Genomic DNA, 20,830 nt, shown 5'->3' with positions numbered 1-20,830 from the left:
GAAGCAAGGGAACTATGCGAGACTGTTATTTGTAGACTTTAGTTCTGTATTTAATACTATTCTTCCACATAGATTGGTGCCCAAATTATTAGACCTGGGACTTCCACCATGTTTGTGCAGGTGGATATTAGATTTTCTATCAAACTGTTCCCAAAGGGTCAGGTTGGGTTCCCACGTCACTGCGGATCTCATCACGAACACGGGGACACCGCAGGGGTGCGTGTTGAGCCCGCTTTTATATATGCTCTATACAGCTAACTGTGCCCCCAAATACCCCAGTAATAAGATCATTAAGTTCGCAGACGATACAACGGTGGTTGGTTTAATCACGGCTGGAGAGGGGGAGGCGGCCTATAGGAAGGAAGTTGAGCAGTTGGGGGAGTGGTGCAGGAAAAACAACTTACTCCTTAAAGAAAACAAAAGAGATCATTGTGGACTTTAGGAAATGTAAATTGAATATTCAGCCACTCATTATTGAGGGGAAGTGCGTGGAACAGGTCTCCGCGTTTGAATGGAGTTGAGAGGCGACCTAACCTGGGGAGAGAACAGCAAAGACCTGATGAAGAGAGCACAGCAGAGGTTATATTTTCTGAGAATCCTCCGGAAAAACAATCTCTCAAAGGACCTGTTGATGGCATTTTACCATTGCACTGTGGAGAGCGTGCTAACTTATGGTCTCTGTGTGTGGTTTGGGAGCTGCACAGCCAGGGAAAAAACAATGCTATCCAGGGTTGTAAAGACTGCAGAGAGAATAATTGGGTGCACTCTTCCCACCTTAGATCAAATCTATGCTACCAGGTGCCATAAGAAAGCGGCAGAGATAGCACAGGATAGTACGCACCCCGGAAATGATCTCTTTCTGCCTTCTGGAAGAAGGTATAGGGTTATAAAGGCCAGGACTAGCCGCCTGAGAAACAGGTTCTATCCAATGCAATTCTGGTTCTAAACGCAGCATAAGGGGTCTCTATAGTATAGTGTATTTTAAAATGGGGTTTTAGAGTTTTTAGGGGTTTTTGAATGTTTTATGTAGTTTTGTGGTAGTTTTATGTAGTTTTGTGGTAGTTTTATGTAGTTTTTATGTAGTTTTATGTAGTTTTTCAATTTCATTGTTCTGCATGGGACAATGACAATAAAGATATCGTAATCGTAATCGTAATCCCTTGATATCCCTGAGTAGCATCTGCAAAGACTAGGTAGAAGTCTGTAAGCAAGGGGTGACCTAACTGGGTCCCTGAGCCCCACAGGGCTGGCACAGAAAAAAGGGAGCTGGTCCAGGGAGCCATGGACCCAAAAAGGTTGAAAACCTCTGGACTTTTATTTCCTCGAAAAAACTACTTTGCTATTATAGCAAGGCCAGTGGGCGCAAGAAGCCAGCACACTATTCACCTCCTCTCTGTGTGTCTCAATCAAACCTGAGTTTTCCCTTTTCTCTTTAGGAAGAGATCTGTCGCCACCTGGAGATTCTGAGGAAAGAGAGAGGGGAAATTCTGGCCTATCTAGCAGCCCTGGACAAGGAAAGCAAAGACCTCCTTGTAAGTGCCACTCTTATTACTAGGGAGGGAACAAGCACTTGAAGAGTTGAGTCAGGACTGAGGAGGGATGGGGAAATCTGCCCATTTCAGCTTCTCCCCATTTCTCCTTTTTCCATATCAGTCTGTTTATTAATTTATTATTCTGAGAATGAATCAGATGTTATTGTAGCTACCTCCTTGTATAAATATTCTGATCTGTACTTTACCCCCATAAATATATTTTTTGTGTGAATATTACCTGGATTGGTCAACATTGAAAATATCAGAGGTGTGAATTTCAAAGGATTGCTCTGTTTTGGTCTCTATATTTTTTCAGCAATAGCAAATTAGGTAAGTTCACCTTTGAATGCCACTAAATTGAGTTTATTTCCCCTTGTCATTTATTATGTGAATAGCAGTCAAGGAGAAGCCTGAGGACTTGTGAGCTGAAAGGGTGGAAGCAATTCAATCCAAATCCTGATTTACCATAAATATTACTAAAGAATTGTCCTTCTAAATGTGCGCTCTTGTTCAATTTTAGGAAACTCGGGCCATTTTGAACCTTTAAAGAAAACGGGGGAGCTATGGGGATGAACTCTGCACTTTGTCCTCCTCTGTTTCTGCTGCATTCCTACACCTAAATGGCCCCAGTCTAAACTGAGGGGTGTTTTATGTCCATGGATGAACTCGGTTATGCCATGCCCGAAAACATGCAGGGAATATCCGTGGCTAGAAAAAAAGCTCCTTGCTTTGGGCTGTACCTCTCTGCAAAATAGAAGTCAACAGAAACAGCAATGGAGAGGGCCTCCACTCAAAATAAAGGTTTACTTCTTTAGCCACTGGAGGTTTCATGTCTATGAAAAATCAGAAGTGTCCTCCCTGTGGAATTCTCACTATTCTCTTCCTGATGTTTTGAAGGCTGACCTTCCACACTCAGACCTCCTCTTTTCCTGCAGAAATTAACAGAAACGGAGAGGATGAAGGCCGTGGCGAAATTAAGAGAATTGCGCCAGTTCCTGGAAAAACAAGAAAAATGTCTGCTGAATGATGTGGCAGAGGTGGAGAAGGAGATTGCAGGGAGAAGGGATGAGCAGCTGGCCAGACTCTCCAGGAAACTCTCCTCTCTTGAGAGGATCATCCAGGAGATGGAGGAGAAGCGTCAGCAGCCAGCGAGTGAACTCCTGCAGGTAAGATGGTGGCAGGAACAGCCCAAGGCTCCAGGAAAAGGCTGCTCCTTTCATGTATGCAAGGAGTGCAGGGGCTGAGTTGATGGAGCCTCTAGTCAGGTTTGTTATGGACAGGAAGACCCAAGAGACCTGGGATGCTGAACTCACCTGAATGCAGACTAGAGATTCGTCTGTGTTCTTGATGGAACGGGAGGTGATCTTCTGCTCTTTGCTGATGCTTTGTCTCCGAATGCCCTTCAGCTGTGATGCGGAAATGTGAAGAACTTGATACTAGAAAAATTCATAATTTCAGAATGGAAAAATAAAAGCTGTGAGAAACCAAAACTGGCTGATTCAGCCATTCCTACCCAAAACCTTGGCATGTGCCAGGCAGACTGACATCCGAGGGGCAGGGTCTGAGGGGGTCTTCCTAGTGTGGCCTGTAGTGTGCAGTGAATTCCCTTCTTTTTCCCTCTAGGATGTGAGAAGGACCTTGCAGAGGTAAGTGGATCTGGCTCATTTCCATTAGCATCACTCTTTGAAGCTGAGATGCCAGAACCTCAGACATGGCCCTCCAGGGGCTGCAGGGGGGAGACTGTAGGAATCACTCCCTGAGGCATCTCACAGGTAAAAGCAGGGCCCCCTCTTTGGAACTTGTAGCCCCCCAATTCTCCCCAATGAATTAGCACCATTTCCTTTGTAAGGTTTGGTTTTACTTTTACAATGTGTATAATTTGTTTTGTATTGGCCTGAATGTCCTTTGGATGAATCATTTGATTTGTTTCTGCACCTGTGGAAGATCCGTCTCAACTTCTGCAAACATCTGATTCTAGAGCAGAGGTTATCTAATATATCAAAGCAAGAGATCCCCAAACTCCAGAAACAAATATTCTGAGTATACTCAAGTGTCACTAAGAGACGGCTGTTTTACTGGCACACACAACAAGGCCAAGTGACATTCCTGGGAGCAACTATTGCCTTAGTTCAGGGGTGTCCAACAGGTCGATCGCGATCCTTTTAGTATTCCTTTTAGATCCCCCCCAAAAGGTCAACAACTTTGGCCAACCCTCCCCCCTAAAAACTCAACAACTCCTGGCAATGACAATGGGTAGATCACATCACAGTCGGTCTTTTTAAAAAAAAATTAATAATTTTATTAAATACAAAATAGAAAAAAATATACAAAGAAATAAAGAAAATACATGTAACCAAAGGAAAGTTAGAAAATATAAAGAATACAAATATTTTACCTCTTCACATGCATATAGTTATTTACACATCTGTAAAGCAATGTTCTCGAAAAAATGAAAGATGAAATATAAGAGAAAAAGAAAAGAAAAAGAAAGTCAAAATGAAGATTTTAAAAATAGATAAGTATTCACTATACACAAATCTGTATTTATGTTCAATTATGTAATTCCATTTTATCCATATCTATCTTAATTATAATATTTTTAAAAGACTTCTACCATTTGCCCTGCGCGTTTTTTATAATCTATTCACCATAGCCTCTGTTCTTCATGTTTTTCTTTTAGGCCTCCTTAATATCTCACTTTATATTTTTTTATGTTACTCACAAGATTATTCTAAACACAGCCAGATTTTGTTAGCCGAGCCTTGGTTTTGTAAGTAATCATTTAGACACTCCCACTGTTTCATGACCATAATTTTGGGTTTTCTCCTTATTAGATCTGTCAATTTTGCTAGCTCCAAGTACTCGCCGAGTTTCCCCAATCATTCTCTTTTTGTTAGAATGTTATTCTCTTTCCAATAGTTGGCAATCAAAATTCTTGCCGCTGTTGTCGCGTATAAGAATATATTAGTTTTATCCTTTGGGATATCTTTATCCAAAATTCCTAGTAGATATGCCTCTGCCTTTTTATTATGTGACGTCTTTATTAATTTTTTTATCTCGTCGTGGATCATGTCCCAAAAGATTTTAATCTTTGGGCAAGTCCACCACATGTGGTATAACGTGCCTTTTGTCCTGTTACATCTCCAGCATTTGTTGTTGTTCGTTTTATTCATTTTTGACAGTCTATCTGGGGTTAGGTACCATCTGTGATGTATTTTCCTATAATTCTCCCTTAATAGAACACATGCTGTAAAGTTTATATTTTTCTCCCAAAAGGTTTTCCAACTTTCCAAATCAATCTCATAGTCCAAATCGTGCTCCCATTTTAACATATTTTCCCCTTTAGTCTCTTGTTCTAAGGAAACTTTCCCTAATAATCTATACATATTTGCAAGTATTTTTTGGTCACTTTGCAATACTTCTTTTTCAAATTTTGAAGTTTTTTTTTTCAAATCCCCTCATTTTTATATCCCTTTCGTATGTTACTTTCAATTGGTAATATTGTAGCCAATTTATTCCAAATGTTTGTGATTCTTCATAGGTTTTTAATTTGATGTTTGCGTCTATATCTTCTAGTAGGTCTCTATATGTTGGCCAAATCTCTTTAATGTTGTGTTTGCCTCTATAGGGGAAACCCACTATGGAGTTTTCTCGATAATTTTTTCTTTCGTTCTTTCCCAAACATCAAAAAGGGCCTTTCTTACTAGATGATTTGTAAATCTTTTGTGATGTTCTTTTTTACTGTAGAATAAGTAACCATGCCAGCCATATATTTTGTCCCAACCTTCTAATGTCAGGACCTCATTATCTTTTAGTAATATCAATTTTTTTATCCAACACCAACATGCTGCTTCAAAGTACTTTTTTAAAATTGGCACTGCGAATCCTCCGCTTTCTTTTGGGCCCGTCATTACTTCTGATTTTATTCTTGCTTTTTCCCCCTGCCATATAAAATCTGCAAGATCTCGTTGCCAGCTTATAAAGTATTTGGTTCCTATTATAATTGGAACCCTCTGGAATAAAAATAAATTTTTTTGAAGTATCACCATTTTAATCATAGATATTCTTCCTCCTAGTGATAGTTTTAATTTTTTCAATTTTTCCATATTTCCTTTAATTTCTTTCCATTTTTTAACATAATTATCTTTAAATAAATTTGTATTTTTATTTGTAATCCATATCCCTAGATAGTTCACTTTATTTTCTACTTTTAATCCTGTTGTTTCCTCCAATTCCTTTTTTTCTTTCTCACCCATATTTTTGTTATTAATTTTGATTTGTCTTTGTTCAATTTAAATCCTGATACATCGCCAAATTCTTTCATTCTTTCTAGTGCTTTTTTAATACTTTCTTTTGATGTTTCTGTTGTTATAATCACGTCATCTGCGAACGCTCTTACTTTATAACACTGTGTGTCAAAACTTATACCTTTTATTTCTTCATCCTTCCTTAAAGCTATTAGTAGAGTTCCCAATATTGTTATAAATAGAAGTGGAGATAAAGGGCATCCCTGTCATGTCTCTCTCAATGTCAAATTCTTCTGTGATTTAGTTGTTTATGATTAATTTAGCTCTTTGTTTTTTATAAATTGCTTGAATTCCATTCATAATTCTTTTTCGTAGTTTTAAACTTTCACAGGTTTTAATCATAAGTTTCCATGAGACACTGTCAAATGCCTTTTCGGCATCTACCAGTAACATTGAGATTTGTTTACATGGATTCATGTTGGCATATTCTAATAGATCTATAATTATTCTGTTGTTGTTGTTGTTGTTGTTTAGTCGTTTAGTCGTGTCCGACTCTTCGTGACCCCCTGGACCAGAGCACGCCAGGCACTCCTGTCTTCCACTGCCTCCTGCAGTTTGGTCAAACTCATGCTGGTAGCTTCGAGAACACTGTCCAACCATCTCGTCCTCTGTCGTCCCCTTCTCCTTGTGCCCTCCATCTTTCCCAACATCAGTGTCTTTTCCAGGGAGTCTTCTCTTGTCATGAGGTGGCCAAAGTATTGGAGCCTCAGCTTCACGATCTGTCCTTCCAGTGAGCACTCAGGGCTGACTTCCTTAAGAATGGATGCATTTGATCTTCTTGCAGTCCATGGGACTCTCAAGAGTCTCCTCCAGCACCATAATTCAAAAGCATCAATTCTTCGGCGATCAGCCTTCTTTATGGTCCAGCTCTCACTTCCATACATCACTACTGGGAAAACCATGGCTTTAACTATACGGACCTTTGTTGGCAAGGTGATGTCTCTGCTTTTTAAGATGCTGTCTAGGTTTGCCATCACCTTTCTTCCAAGGAGCAGGCGTCTTTTCATTTCGTGACTGCTGTCACCATCTGCAGTGATCATGGAGCCCAAGAAAGTAAAATCTCTTACTGCCTCCATTTCATCCCCTTCTATTTGCCAGGAAGTGATGGGACCAGTGGCCATGATCTTCGTTTTTTTGATGTTGAGCTTCAGACCATATTTTGCGCTCTCCTCTTTCACTCTCAATAAAAGGTTCTTTAATTTCTCCTCACTTTCTGCCATCAAGGTTATGTCATCTGCATATCTGAGGTTGTTGATATTTCTTCCGGCGATCTTAATTCCGGCTTGGGATTCATCCAGTCCAGCCTTTCGCATGATGAATTCTGCATATAAGTTAAATAAGCAGGGAGACAATATACAGCCTTGCCATACTCCTTTCCCAATTTTGAACCAGTCAGCTGTTCCATATCCAGTTCTAACTGTAGCGTCTTGTACCACATAGAGATTTCTATGGAGACAGATGAGGTGATCAGGCACTCCCATTTCTTTAAGAACTTGCCATAGTTTGCTGTGGTCGACACAGTCAAAGGCTTTTGCATAGTAAATGAAGCAGAAGTAGATGTCTTTCTGGAACTCTCTAGCTTTCTCAATAATCCAGCTCATGTTTGCAATTTGGTCTCTGGTTCCTCTGCCCCTTCGAAATCCAGCTTGCACTTCTGGGAGTTATTATTCTAGTATTGTCCTTTATTTGTCTGGCTGGCAAAAATCCTGCCTGATCTTTTTTAATTATAAATATTGCATCAATTCGTCCCCCAGATTTTTTCGCCTCTGAGTAATGGGTTATGTCTTTTACACTTGGGTTTTCTGTTCTCCAGGCATCATATAGGTTAAAGTTCTCAGTTAAATGGAAAAAAGAAAGTGGTAATCTACCTGAACTTGACATTCTTTCTCTTTGCGTTCTATCCATTTTGATCGATGTCACCCCATTTAAATCTCCCATAATCACTATATTTTCATCCACATAGTCCCATAATCTCTCTTCCAAGTTTCTAAAAAAATCATCTTTTTTACTGTTTGGAGCATATATTCCCACCACTATGACAGTGGTGGGAGCACTGTGATAGTGGTCACAATCGGTCTTTTTATACTGTGAGTAGATCGCAGTCTCTTGGGAGTTAGAAGTGCCTGCCTTAGTTGTTTCCTTCTAGACAAACCAGTTCAGTCACTCTGCCAGCCACCCCACCCTGTCCCAAGCAAACTCCTGCCCCATAGAACCCCTTGGGAGGGGGCGATTTCTCACCAAGGAGCAGGAATTGGCTATTTTCTTGACCATATTCCAGCTGCAGTATTTCAATTCAAGGTGTCTCTCAGGTTCAGAGTAGAGGTTTTAAGGAACATTTCTTGTTTCCCAACAGAAGTGCATCTCTTTTTCTTCCTCACCCCTTCTCTGGGGACATCTAGAGAAAGGAAATGTGTGCTGTGCTGTCATCACCCTCAGACAGTTCCTGCCCCTTGATACCATATGATTCTGCTGCTTCCACAGCCAGCTTCCTCCTCTCAATTTCTTTCTTTTCCTTTAACAGAAATTGTGGATTTGAATGGGCTGACATTGTTTTTCTTTTCACCAGGTATGAGAAAAGAGAGAGTCCAGAGAAGCCACTGCCTTTCACTCCAGAACTGAGGAACAGGATCTTGGAATCCTGTAATCTAAATCACCTTGTGGAGGACACAATGAAACAATGGGAAGGTAATTAAAATTCGCTGGCAGGATTTCACACTGGGAATTCTATTATTTCTTCAGAACTGAACATGCCAGGCTCTTACTGCATGGAATTTAATTACCCCAGTATACCTTCCTTCTTGGTGCTCCAGCCTTCATTTCCTGTCCCCCAGAATGGCCCATGTATATTGTGACGCTGTATCCTGTAAAGAAAGCCTGAAACAGAGTGTATCTTTTTTCAATTATATGGAGCCTCCTTTTCCTTTTGGTTACCAGTCTACACAATCTGGGGTTGTCCTTTTGGAGGTTCTCCTGCTCTGAATGGAGTCAATTCAAAGATGCTACATTATGAAGTGTTACTTTTGTATGGAGATTTATTTCAGGTGGAAGAGTGTTGCCCTTACACTTTATATCTTTTTGCTTCCTCAGATGCTGTGTTATTCAGAAAACAGTTTCAGAAAGGTAAATTTCCAGGGGAGGAACAATTTGACAGGAGGGATGGGGACTGATATTTCATGGGTGTTGAACCGTCTGTTCTGCAGACTTTGGGACCCCCATCAGTGGCTTCACTCTGGGTACCAGTCCTCTGTTTGGGTTCTTTGTCTGTCCCATGAATGAACTGGGCAGGAGGTTGAAGGCTTGGACTGGGGGCAGAGCTTGTCCCTGCAAACAACCTACACACCAGTCTGAGTTCCATTCCTGCCTATAGACTAGTATCCTGGTTTCACCTTTGATTTTATAGATTTTGCTTTCTTTCATAAAATCCATATACTGCTTGTTTGTAGGGGAAAGCCTTAGAGCCTTACAATATCTTACAAAAGCCCTTAAGGAGGATCCTGCAGGGTCAGTCCAATGTCCATCTTGTCGAGTTCTCAGAATATCCCAATATTCTTTCTTTTCTTTTCTTTTCTTTTTTGGTTTACAGTAACCCATGAAATGTTTTCTAGTGTGTTAGACTCAGATCTTAGGCACCTGGCTAAACTAACCTGCAGCAGAGAATCGCGACAGAGCAGCATCTTAAGCTAGCAAAATCCCTTCTCTTGTGGCTGAACTAAAAGGACGCTGGCTCAGCTACAAGATCTTGGAGAAGGAGTTCGGGAGGGCAAGAGTTAACATCCCCCTGCCCTTCAGGGGAGTCCATATGCAGATGTTAAACAGTTTAATAAATTGTTCTGTGCACACTTATGTTCACCAAGATGTGAACATGAGCCCAAATACTTTCATGTGGCAAGCAAGGGAGCAATAGGTATTATTATTATTCTTTTTTTGTTGAAACTTAAGGGACATGGGTGGGGTTGTGGGTAAAACCTCAGCGCCTAGGACTTGCCGATCGCATGGTCGGCGGTTCGAATCCCTGCGGCGGGGTGAGCTCCCGTCGTTCGGTCCCAGCTCCTGTTCACCTAGCAGTTCGAAAGCACCCTTAAGTGCAAGTAGATAAATAGGTACCGCTTTATAGCAGGAAGGTAAACGGCGTTTCCGTGTGCTGCGCTGGTGCTGGCTCACCAGAGCAGCTTCGTCACACTGGCCACGTGACCCGGAAGTGTCTTCGGACGGCGCCGGCTCCCGGCCTCTAGAGTGAGATGAGCTCACAACCCTAGAGTCTGTCAAGACTGGCCTGTACGGGTAGGGGTACCTTTACCTTTTACCTTAAGAACATTGATACTAGCAATATGGGACGCGGATGGCGCTGTGGTCTAAACCACAGAGCCTAGGGCTTGCCGATCAGAAGGTTGGCAGTTCAAATCCCCATGACGGGGTGAGCTCCCGTTGCTCAGTCCCAGCTCCTGCCAACTTAGCAGTTCGAAAGCACGTCAAAGTGCAAGTAGATAAATAGGTACCGCTCTAGTGGGAAGGTAAACGGCATTTCCGTGCGCTGCTCTGGTTCGCCAGAAGCGGCTTAGTCATGCTGGCCACATGACCGGGAAGCTGTACGCTGGCTCCTTCGGCCAGTAAAGTGAGATGAGTCAGGGGTCCCTTTACCCTTTACCTTTACTAGCAATATATCACAGCTTCTATAGCCTACATAGAGTAGGGGTATTTAAAATGAGAGTCGTCATAGCAATCTGTATTTAAAAGTAGAAGTTGGCCAATGTGTCTTCTTATTTGCTCTTCAAAATATGGCAACCCCACACTTGCCTATCATGACTGTCTGGTAACCTTTTGAGTTATCCCCCTCTTCCCCCAGGGAACTAGTCTTATGGTATATATTAAATCCAAAAGAGAAGCATGGAATAAGGAGTCCTTTGTAAAATTGCCCTGCCATCTGCCTCCTCTTCCCTGGCGGCAAGCCCTAAACTTCCAAGATGGTTGGGAGGAAGGCAAGGAGAGACCAAGTGGGTGAGAGAGATGGAGAGCAGGAATAAACAGGCTTCCCACTTAACGCCATTTTCACTTGTGGGCACAAGGGCCCAGAACGTGACCCCCACGAAAGTGAGGGGAGGCCTATATGTGTTTTTATGTTGTAGTTTTATGCTGTGAACCACCCTGACCTATGGATGAAGGGCAGTATGCAAATGTGATTTATTATTATTATTATTATTATTATTATTATTATTATTATTATTAGAACAGGGGGGTCCTCATCCCCCACCCCAACCCAGAGGTCCCCAAAGGCCAATTCCCACAGAGTTTGTCAGAGGAAAGCAGCTTCTCTCCTCTCCTGCCTCCTCCAATTCTCCTCTCTTTCCCCTTAGATAACACAGAAGAGATGAATAAAAGGTTTCCTGGGTGGTTTTTCCCCTTAGAAAATGCCTGGGTTGAGAGGAGGGCAGGAATAATACACATCGAATATAAGAAAGTGAAGGGAACTGATTTAAAAACCATCAAGGAAGATATTTATTCTGATGAGAGTCTGCAAGGAGGAGTCTCAGTCTTGCATGCGATGCAAAGAAATCCCCTTGATCTGAAAGGGAATCTGGGTTTTTTTTTAATTTATTCATCAGGATGTCCATTTTTGTCTCTCAGCTGACTCTGCCTAATCTTCTCTTTCCCTCATCTTCTCCCCAACAGCAAATGTCACTCTGGATCCAGACACAGCCCATCCCGAACTCATCCTGTCGGAGGATGGGAAAAGCATGAGATTGGGAGACAAACCTCAAGCCCTGCCTGATAATCCTGAGAGATTCAGATACTCCTCTTGTGTGTTGGGATGTGAGGGATTCACAGCAGGCAGACATTTCTGGGAAGTCACTGTGGGAAGTGGGGAATGGTGGGCTTTGGGGGTCGCCAGGAAGTCTGTGAGGAGAAAGGGCTTCTTCCCCTTATTCCCTGAGTGGGGGATCTGGGCTGTGGAGAAGTCGGGAGGGAAGTACTGGGCCTGCACCTCCCCTGATCCCTCTCCTCTGTCCCTGAGTGAGGAGCCCAGGAGGATCCGGGTGACTCTGGACTATGAAGGGGGACGTGTGTCTTTTTCTGACGCTGACTCAGGAGCCGAACTCTACACGTTCTCAGGAGCCTCGTTCTCTGGAGAGACCCTCCTCCCTTTCTTTGATCTGGGGGGATATAAAACCCCCCTCATTATCTCCTGAGGCGACTAAATCTGCCTCTCAGGCCCAGCAGGAGTTTCTCTCCAGACCAGAGGGACTGACATAAAAACCATTTACCCGCCAAGAGCAGGTTGGGCAGTTTTCCAAGGGCCCTTTGAGAGGATTCATTCCAGTCAAAATCAGCAGAAATAACAAAAGAAAAATGGGTTGCTCTTGCTTTGCATTTTCCTTCCTTTTCCCAGAATTCCCTCTGCTGCTTCCTTCTTAAAGAGACAGTCACACTTTTAACAGTCCCAACAAATAATCTTATCCTCAAACAGGCTCCCTTACCTTCAATCTTCTTTTCCTTTTGAGATGTCTGATGTGGCAGAGCATGAGACTCTTAACCCCAGGGATGTGGGTTTGAGCCCCACGAGGGGCCCCATGAGCTATGCTGCCTTATACATTTCACAGGGCAACTTCCCTGTGTTCCTCAGCCCCACCCCAAATACACAATGCTCCCCCAAGGAACATCTTTTTGGCAGCAGGTGCATCTGATTTCTCTCCTGGGATACTAAGAGCTAGAACAAAAAATGCCTGTGGAATTGACCCCTCAAAGATCAGACAGGACTCTCTCTGGCACAACTATCAGGGACGCTGACTACTGACTGGTGCAGCCTGCTCTCCTTTCCCTGCGTTTTCCAAGGGGTGGTGGCAAATGTCAGAATAAATACACCTCCTCCCCCATCTGCCTGAGCGCTGCCTCCCCTTCCTCCATCCCCTACATGATGTTGGCAACATTTGTGTGTCATCATAAGTTCCCTGGGAGCCTCCACTCACGCCGTGGAAGGACACAAAAAGTGTCCCATTTGGTCCAGCGCCCAAGAGGGGCCACCCAGACGCCTGTGGGAAACCTCCAAGCAGGACCAGAGAGGAAAAGCAGCCTTTCCCCCTCCCCCTGGCAGTTTCTAGCATCTGAGATTTAGAAGCCTGCTGCCTCTGAACTGTGGAAGCAGAGCAGAGCCATTGTGCTTAAGAACCATTCACAGCCTAGCGCTCCATGAATTTCTCCCCTTGTCTTCTCCCCAGCTCAGTGGGTGGAGCACGATCCTCTTAATCTAAGGGTCACCGGCTTGAGCACCACGTTGGGCAAAAGATTCCTGCCTTGCAAAGATCTGAACTAGGTGACCCTTGTGGTCCCTTCCAACTCTGCAATTCCTTGATTCTAAGTTGGTTGCCATCTCTGCCTCCAGTGGCAGTGAGTTCCATAGCTCAATTATGTGATGTACAACAAAATGCTTTTATCTGTCCTGGATCTCCCAACATTCAGCTTTCTTGGAGGGCCAACACTTCTACTGCTATGAGGATCTGCAATGTGGAGATAATGTGTCTCTGCCTCCCTGCCTTTATCATGGGGACCAGAGCAGGGGGTGGGCAGTTTGTTTGTCCCCTCCTGGGGCAGGAAGCCTCGATAGGGAACTTTACTGAATTAACAACAACAACAGCTGGTTTCTTGAGGCAGCCAGATAACAAATCAGGAAGGAGCAGGCCTCTCAAACGCAACACAACATCTCTCAGCTCCAGCCTCCCTGAACTGTGGGAACAGAAAGTGAAACTTGGAGATGCCATGCACTGGCGTGTGTGTGTGTGTGTGTGTGTGTGTGTGTGTGTGATCTTGCTCTGCAGTGTCTACACTGAGTGGCTGTGGCTTTCCTGGATTTCAGACCGGCACCTTTCCCAGTCTGAAATGGGAGATGCAAGGGATTGAAGCTGGAAGCTTTTCCATGCCAAGCAAAAACTGTTTCCCTGAGCTGCAGCTCTTCCCCATTTTTGAAGTAATGCTCATGACCTTATTTATACTATTTGTTTAACTTTCTGAAATCCCAACTAATTCCTATGTTAGGTGAAAAGGAATTAATAAGGAGTCTGACAAGTTCATATATAGTGGTACCTTGGGTTACATACGCTTCAGAAATAATACCTTGGGTTAAGAACTTTGCTTCAGGAGGAGAACTGAAATCGTGCAGCGGCGGCGGCAGGCCCCATTAGCTAAAGTGGTGCTTCAGGTTAAGAACTGTTTCAGGTTAAGCACGGACCTCCGGAACGAATTAAGTACTTAACCCGAGGTACCACTGTATTCACATCCAAAAACTCACACTCAGAACAAGTCCCCATTTAGAGCCCAAGGAACATGCAGCTAAATGATACAGACCAGTCACGATGTTACAATCACTAAACCAAGATGGCATCCTAAGAGTTAAACAGAAAACGGCCTCCTCTTATCTTAAACTGGCTTCACCACAAGGCAATGCCAATCCAGAGGCCCATCTAGTCCAGATTCCTCTTCTCTCTGTGGCTGATCAGATGCTCTGTGGGAAGCCCCCAAGAGGACCTGAGAGCAACACCCCTACTCTCCCCCATCCCGGTGATTCCCCACAACTGGAACACAAAGGCACTGAACATGCCAGGCTTTTATTGCATGGAATTGAGTAACCCCAGGATACCTTCCTTCTTGGTGCTCCAGCCTTCATTTCCTGTCCCCCAGAATGGCCCATGTATATTGTGACGCTGGATGCTGTAAAGAAAGCCTGAACCAGAGTGTATCTTTTTTCAATTATATGGAGCCTCCTTTTCCTTTTGGTTACCAGTCTACACAATCTTAGTTTGTCCTTTTGGAGGTTCTCCTGCTCTGAATGGAGTCAATTCAAAGATGCTACATTATGAAGTGTTACTTTTGTATGGAGATTTATTTCAGGTGGAAGAGTGTTGCCCTTACAGTTTATATCTTTTTGCTTCCTCAGATGTTGTGTTATACAGAAAACAGATTCAGAAAGGTAAATTTCCAGGGGAGGAACAATTTGACAGGAGGGATGGGAAGTGATATTTCATGGGTGTTGAACTGTCTGTTCTGCAGACTTTGGGACCCCCATCAATGGTGTCACTCTGGGAAACAGTCCTCTAGAGGTGTTTGGGTTCTTTCCTTGTCCCATGAATGAACTGGGAGGGGTTTGAAGGCTTGGACTGGGGGCAGAGCTTGTCCCTGCAAACAACCTACACACCAGTCTGAGTTCCATTCCTGCCTATAGACTAGTATCCTGGTTTCACCCTTGATTTTATAGATTTTGCTTTCTTTCATAAAATCCATATACTGTACTGCTTGTTTGTAGGGGAAAGCCTTAGAGCCTTACAATATCTTACAAAAGCCCTTAAGGAGGATCCTGCAGGGTCAGTCCAATGTCCATCTTGTCGAGTTCTCAGAATATCCCAATATTCTTTCTTTTTTCTTTTCTTTTCTTTTCTTTTGGTTTACAGTAACCCATGAAATGGGACGCGGGTGGCGCTGTGGGTAAAAGCCTCAGCACCTAGGGCTTGCCGATCGAAAGGTCAGCGGTTCGAATCCCTGCGGCGGGGTGCGCTCCCGTTGTTCGGTCCCAGCGCCTGCCAACCTAGCAGTTCGAAAGCACTCCCGGGTGCAAGTAGATAAATAGGGACCGCTTACTAGCGGGAAGGTAAACGGCGTTTCCGTGTGCGGCTCTGGCTTGCCAGAGCAGCGATGTCACGCTGGCCACGTGACCCGGAAGTGTCTCCGGACAGCGCTGGCCCCCGGCCTCTTGAGTGAGATGGGCGCACAACCCTAGAGTCTGTCAAGACTGGCCCGTATGGGCAGGGGTACCTTTACCTTTACCTTTTAACCCATGAAATGTTTTCTAGTGTGTTAGACTCAGATCTTAGGCACCTGGCTAAACTAACCTGCAGCAGAGAATCGCGACAGAGCAGCATCTTAAGCTAGCAAAATCCCTTCTTTTGTGGCTGAATTAAAAGGACGCTGGCTCAGCTACAAGATCTTGGAGAAGGAGTTCGGGAGGGCAAGAGTTAACATCCCCCTGCCCTTCAGGGGAGTCCATATGCAGATGTTAAACAGTTTAATAAATTGTTCTGTGCACACTTATGTTCACCAAGATGTGAACATGAGCCCAAATACTTTCATGTGGCAAGCAAGGGAGCAATAGGTATTATTATTATTCTTTTTTTGTTGAAACTTAAGGGACGCGGGTGGCGTATGTGGGTAAAACCTCAGCGCCTAGGACTTGCCGATCACATGGTCGGCGGTTTGTTTTTTTTAAATAATTTTTATTCAATTTTCCAAACAATTTTATACAATCATCAAATATTTTAGCACACATTCTTCAGTTTTTGACTTCCCTAAGTTTCTCTGTCAATCTTTCGTAAAAATTCTATTTTGTTAACGCGTTTCTAAACACAATATTGCCTTTTAACACTCCTTTTCCTCTTGCTCTCTTTTTTACAATATTTCTTACTATCTTACAGAGTCTCTTTAAAACCAACAAGCGTTGTCTGTACATCACATCTATTTTTCAGATATTCTGTAAATTTTCCCCAGTCCTCGATAAACTTTTGGTCTTTCTGATATCGAATCTTCCCAGTCAATTTGTCCAATTCTGCATATTCAGTCAATTTCCTTCTCCATTCTTCTACTGTTGGAATTTCTTCCTGCTTCCATCTTTGGGCCAAGAGTATCCTTGCAGCAGTCACTGCATACAAAAACAGTTTACAGTCCCTTTTGTTAATTTCATTTCCTACCATTCCTAATAGAAAGGCCTCTGGCTTTTTAACAAACGTATATTTAAACATCTTTTTAAATTCATTATATATCATTTCCCAAAAGCCTTTTAACCTTTTACACTCCCGCCACATATGGTAGAATGTACCTTCTTTTTCTTTACATTTCCAACACTTATTGCATGTTTTGTACATTTTAGCCAGTTTGACTGGCGTTATATACCACCTGTAAGCCATTTTCATTACATTTTCTTTCAACGCCGTACATGCTGTAAATTTTAGCTTTTCATTCCATAATTTCATCCAGTCATCATACTGAATATTATAACCAAAATCTCTTGCCCAATGTATCATTACTGCTTTAACCTCTTCATCTTTTGTATGCCACTCCAGCAACATTTTATACATTTTAGACAGGTTTTTAGACTCATTATTCAGTACCTCCACTTGAAATTTAGATTCTTTACCTTTGTATCCACACATTTTGCAATCTTTTTAAAACATTTCATTAATCTGATAGTAGTGTAACCAGTCATAAACAGATTCTTTCACCTCTTCATAAGTTTTCATTTTCCATTTTCCCCCTTCTCTAATTATCAATTCTCCATATGTTGTCCACCTCCCCCTTATATTGATTTTTTTCACACTCATCACTTCTAATAGTGAAATCCAATGTGGTAATCTAGGTTCCAACAAGTTTTTATACCTTTCCCACACCACAATTAGTGACCTTCGAAAGATGTGGTTTTCAAAACCTTTATGGATTTTTTTCTTCTCATACCATAAATAAGCATGCCAACCAAATCTGTTATCAAATCCTTCTAAGTCTAACAGCTCTACATTCACTAGTTTTATCCATTCTTTTATCCAACAGAGGCATGATGCTTCATAATATAATTTCAAGTCTGGCAGGGCGAAGCCACCTCTTTCTTTCGCATCTGTTAGTAACTTAAACTGAATCCTTGGCTTCTTTCCCTGCCAGATGTATCTTGAAATCATTTTTTGCCATTCTCTGAAAATTGATGCCCCTTTGATTATCGGCAGTGATTGAAAAAGAAATAACATCTTTGGTAGCACACTCATTTTTATCGTAGATATTCTCCCCCAAAAGGACAATTTCAGCCTTCCCCACACCTCCAAGTCCCTTTTTATTTGGTTCCACACGGGTAAATAGTTGTTTTGAAACAAATCAATATTCTTGGGGGTTAACCATATTCCTAAATACTTCACTTTATCCACCACTTCTATCTCTGTCCTTTGTTGTATTTCCTCAATTAATTCTTGATTCATGTTTTTAGCGATGATTTTTGTCTCTTTTTTTATTGAGATAGAATCCTGCGACTCGACCAAATTGATCTATTTCTTCTAGAATTCTTTTAGCACTTTCGACTGGTTCTTCTACCGTCATTACCAAGTCATCCGCGAATGCTTTAACTTTGTATTCATTTTTCCCTATAGACACTCCTTTTATATCTTCATTTTTTCTTAGTGATTTTAACAAAACTTCCAGCACCATGATGAATAGTAATGGCGATAATGGGCATCCCTGCCTTGTACCCTTGGTTATTTTAATATCTTCTGTAGTATAGTTGTTTACTATCAGCTTCGCTTTCTGTTCTGTATAGATTGCCTTTATTGCATTATAAAATTATTTACCCACTTCCATATATTCTAGATTTTTTAACATAAAATTCCATGATATGTTATCAAAGGCCTTTTCTGCATCCACAAAGATGAGAATAGCTTGTTTTTCATTCCTGGCATTCAGATATTCCAATATATTTATTATATTTCTTATATTATCTTTCATCTGTCTGCCAGGAAGAAAACCCGCTTGATCCTTATGTATAAATTCTTTCAATACTTTCTTCATCCTCTTTGCTAATATACTCGCAAAGATTTTATAATCAGTATTCAACAACGAAATAGGCCTATAATTTTTGACCTGTGTCAAATCCGTATCTTGTTTTGGTATAAGTGTGATAAAGGCTTCTTTCCATGTTTCCGGGATTTCACTGTTCTGTGATATATTATTTATAACTTCTTTTAATGGTACAAGTAGGATGCTTCTCATTTCCTTATAATATCTAGCTGTAAATCCATCTGGTCCTGGAGCTTTCCCTTTTTTCAATTCCTTTATTGCCTCTTTTATTTCTTCAATTTCAATTGGAGTGCTCAAAAAATTTTTTTTCTCAGTCGGGATCTTCTGCACTTCTTTTTCCTTTAAAAATCTGTCTATTTTTCTCATATTGTTCTTTTCCTTACTTTTGTACAATTGTCTGTAAAATTCCAAGAATCCTTTTCTTATATCTTTCGGATTTTCTATTTCAGTGCCGTCGATAACGATTTTATTTACTGTATTCTGTTCCTTTCTTTTCTTGATCTGCCACGCCAGCCATTTTCCTGATTTATTCGCGAATTCAAAGTTTATTTGTCTCATTCTTTTTATATTCCCTTCTACTTCCTTGTTTATCATCATTGCGAATTGTGTTTGTAGGGTCTTTATATTCTGTCTTATTTTCTCATTGTTCAGTTTCTTTATCAATTTTTGTTCATTCTCCATTATCTGTTTTAGTATTTCCTTTTTATTCTTCTATTTTTTTTTTCAAAGCATTCTGCTGGATAAAAAATCCTCTCATCACTGCTTTACTGGCGTCCCAGACCGTGTTCATTTTTGTTCCCTTATTACAGTTATTCAAGAAATAGTCCGACAAGTACTTCTGGGCATTTTATATTACTTTCTGATCATCCAAAAGGTGATCATTCAATCTCCATCTAAATGATCTTTCTTCAAAGCCCTTTAATTCAAATCTTATTGCACTATGATCCGAAATTACTCTTGGTTGAATTTCCACTTCCGCGATTCTTGGAGTTAGTTCATTAGAGACCCAAATTTGATCTATTATTGATAATGATTGGTTTGGTTCTGAGTAGAACGTGAATTGTTTCTCCAATGGGTGTCTAAGTCTCCAAATATCGATCAAATTACAATTCTTTATCATTGAAAAGAAAGTCTTAGGTAGTTTTCCATCTTTGCTTATCCCAGTTGTTTTCAGTCTATCCATTTCCATTGACACCACACCATTCAGGTCTCCCATTATTATGATTTTCTGGTCCATATATTCTAGTAGTTTTTCTTCTAAATTTTTGTAAAAGTCTGACTTATTTCCATTTGGTGCATAGATCCCGACAATTATTATTTTTTCTCCTTGCCACTTTATTTGAACTGCCATAACTCTGCCTTCTTCATCTTTAAAAATTTGTTGAGCTTCGATATTTTTCCTAATGTACAAAACTACCCCTCTCTTCTTACTCTTGTCTGAAGATATGAATTCATTTCCCAATCTTCTATTGATTAAAATTTTTCTATGTCTTCTCACCACGTGAGTTCTTGTAGACAGATAATATCCAAATTTTTCTTTTTTAAATATTGTTCAATTTTATTTCGTTTTTTTTCCTCGTTAATCCCATTAATATTCCAAGTCCATACTTTCAATCCCATTTTGGCCATTTTAAGTTCTTTATTATAAATGTTATAATCTGTCTACTTCTGTTTCTTCTTCCTCTTCTTCTTCCTTCTTTTTTCCTTTTTCTATCTCCTCCGGATCCACTCCTCCTGCTGCCTCCAGTCCTAGTCCTGCTCCTCTTACTTCTTCTTCCTCACTTCGTAGCTCTTTATATTTTCATAAAAATTCCCCTAGTTCTTCCATGCTCGTAAGTCTATGTCTTTTACTCTTGTAGACAAAGGAAATCCCTTCTGGGTATTCCCATCTGAATTCTATGTTGTTCTTTTTTAGGATCTGTACTGTTGGTTTATATGGGTCTCTCCGTTTAAGAAGCCTGATCGGGATGTCTTTAAAAATAATTATATAATTCCCTCCTATATTCAATCTCTTCTCTCTGTTCTTTTGGAGGATCTGGTTTCTCATCTCCCTATCCTTAAATGTAATCAGGCAGTCTCCTGGGAACTTCCTTGCCTTTGCTGATCTTGCCTTTAGTCGAAATGCACTTTGCACCGATTTTTCCACTTCTTCTATCTCCATCTCCAACCATTGTGCAATTTCTTTTATTAATTTCTCTTTAATATTTTCTCCTTGCTGCTCGGGGACAAGTCTCAGTTTAAGGTTCACTTCTCTCTGCCTGAGTTCGTTCATAGAAATCGCATCCCAGGCTTCCTCTTGATTTTTATTAATTTCTGACATTCCTGCCCGTATTCTCTCTTCTTCCTTCCTCCTCTCCCTTATTGTCCTTTTCATTCCCTCTTCCAAATTCTGCGTCCTCTTACTCA

The 20,830-nt window shown here is 41.5% G+C and overlaps 1 pseudogene; it reads left to right on the top strand.

Annotated features, from left to right (window-relative positions):
• The window catches only part of LOC128409259 (zinc finger protein RFP-like), a 32,720-nt pseudogene that overhangs the window by 2,312 nt on the left and 9,578 nt on the right, over positions 1 to 20,830 (top strand).

This window comes from Podarcis raffonei, chromosome 2, assembly GCF_027172205.1.
Source record: "Podarcis raffonei isolate rPodRaf1 chromosome 2, rPodRaf1.pri, whole genome shotgun sequence".
In the NCBI taxonomy this organism is placed as follows: Eukaryota; Metazoa; Chordata; class Lepidosauria; order Squamata; family Lacertidae; genus Podarcis; species Podarcis raffonei.
This window is presented reverse-complemented; position numbering and strand designations above follow the sequence as displayed.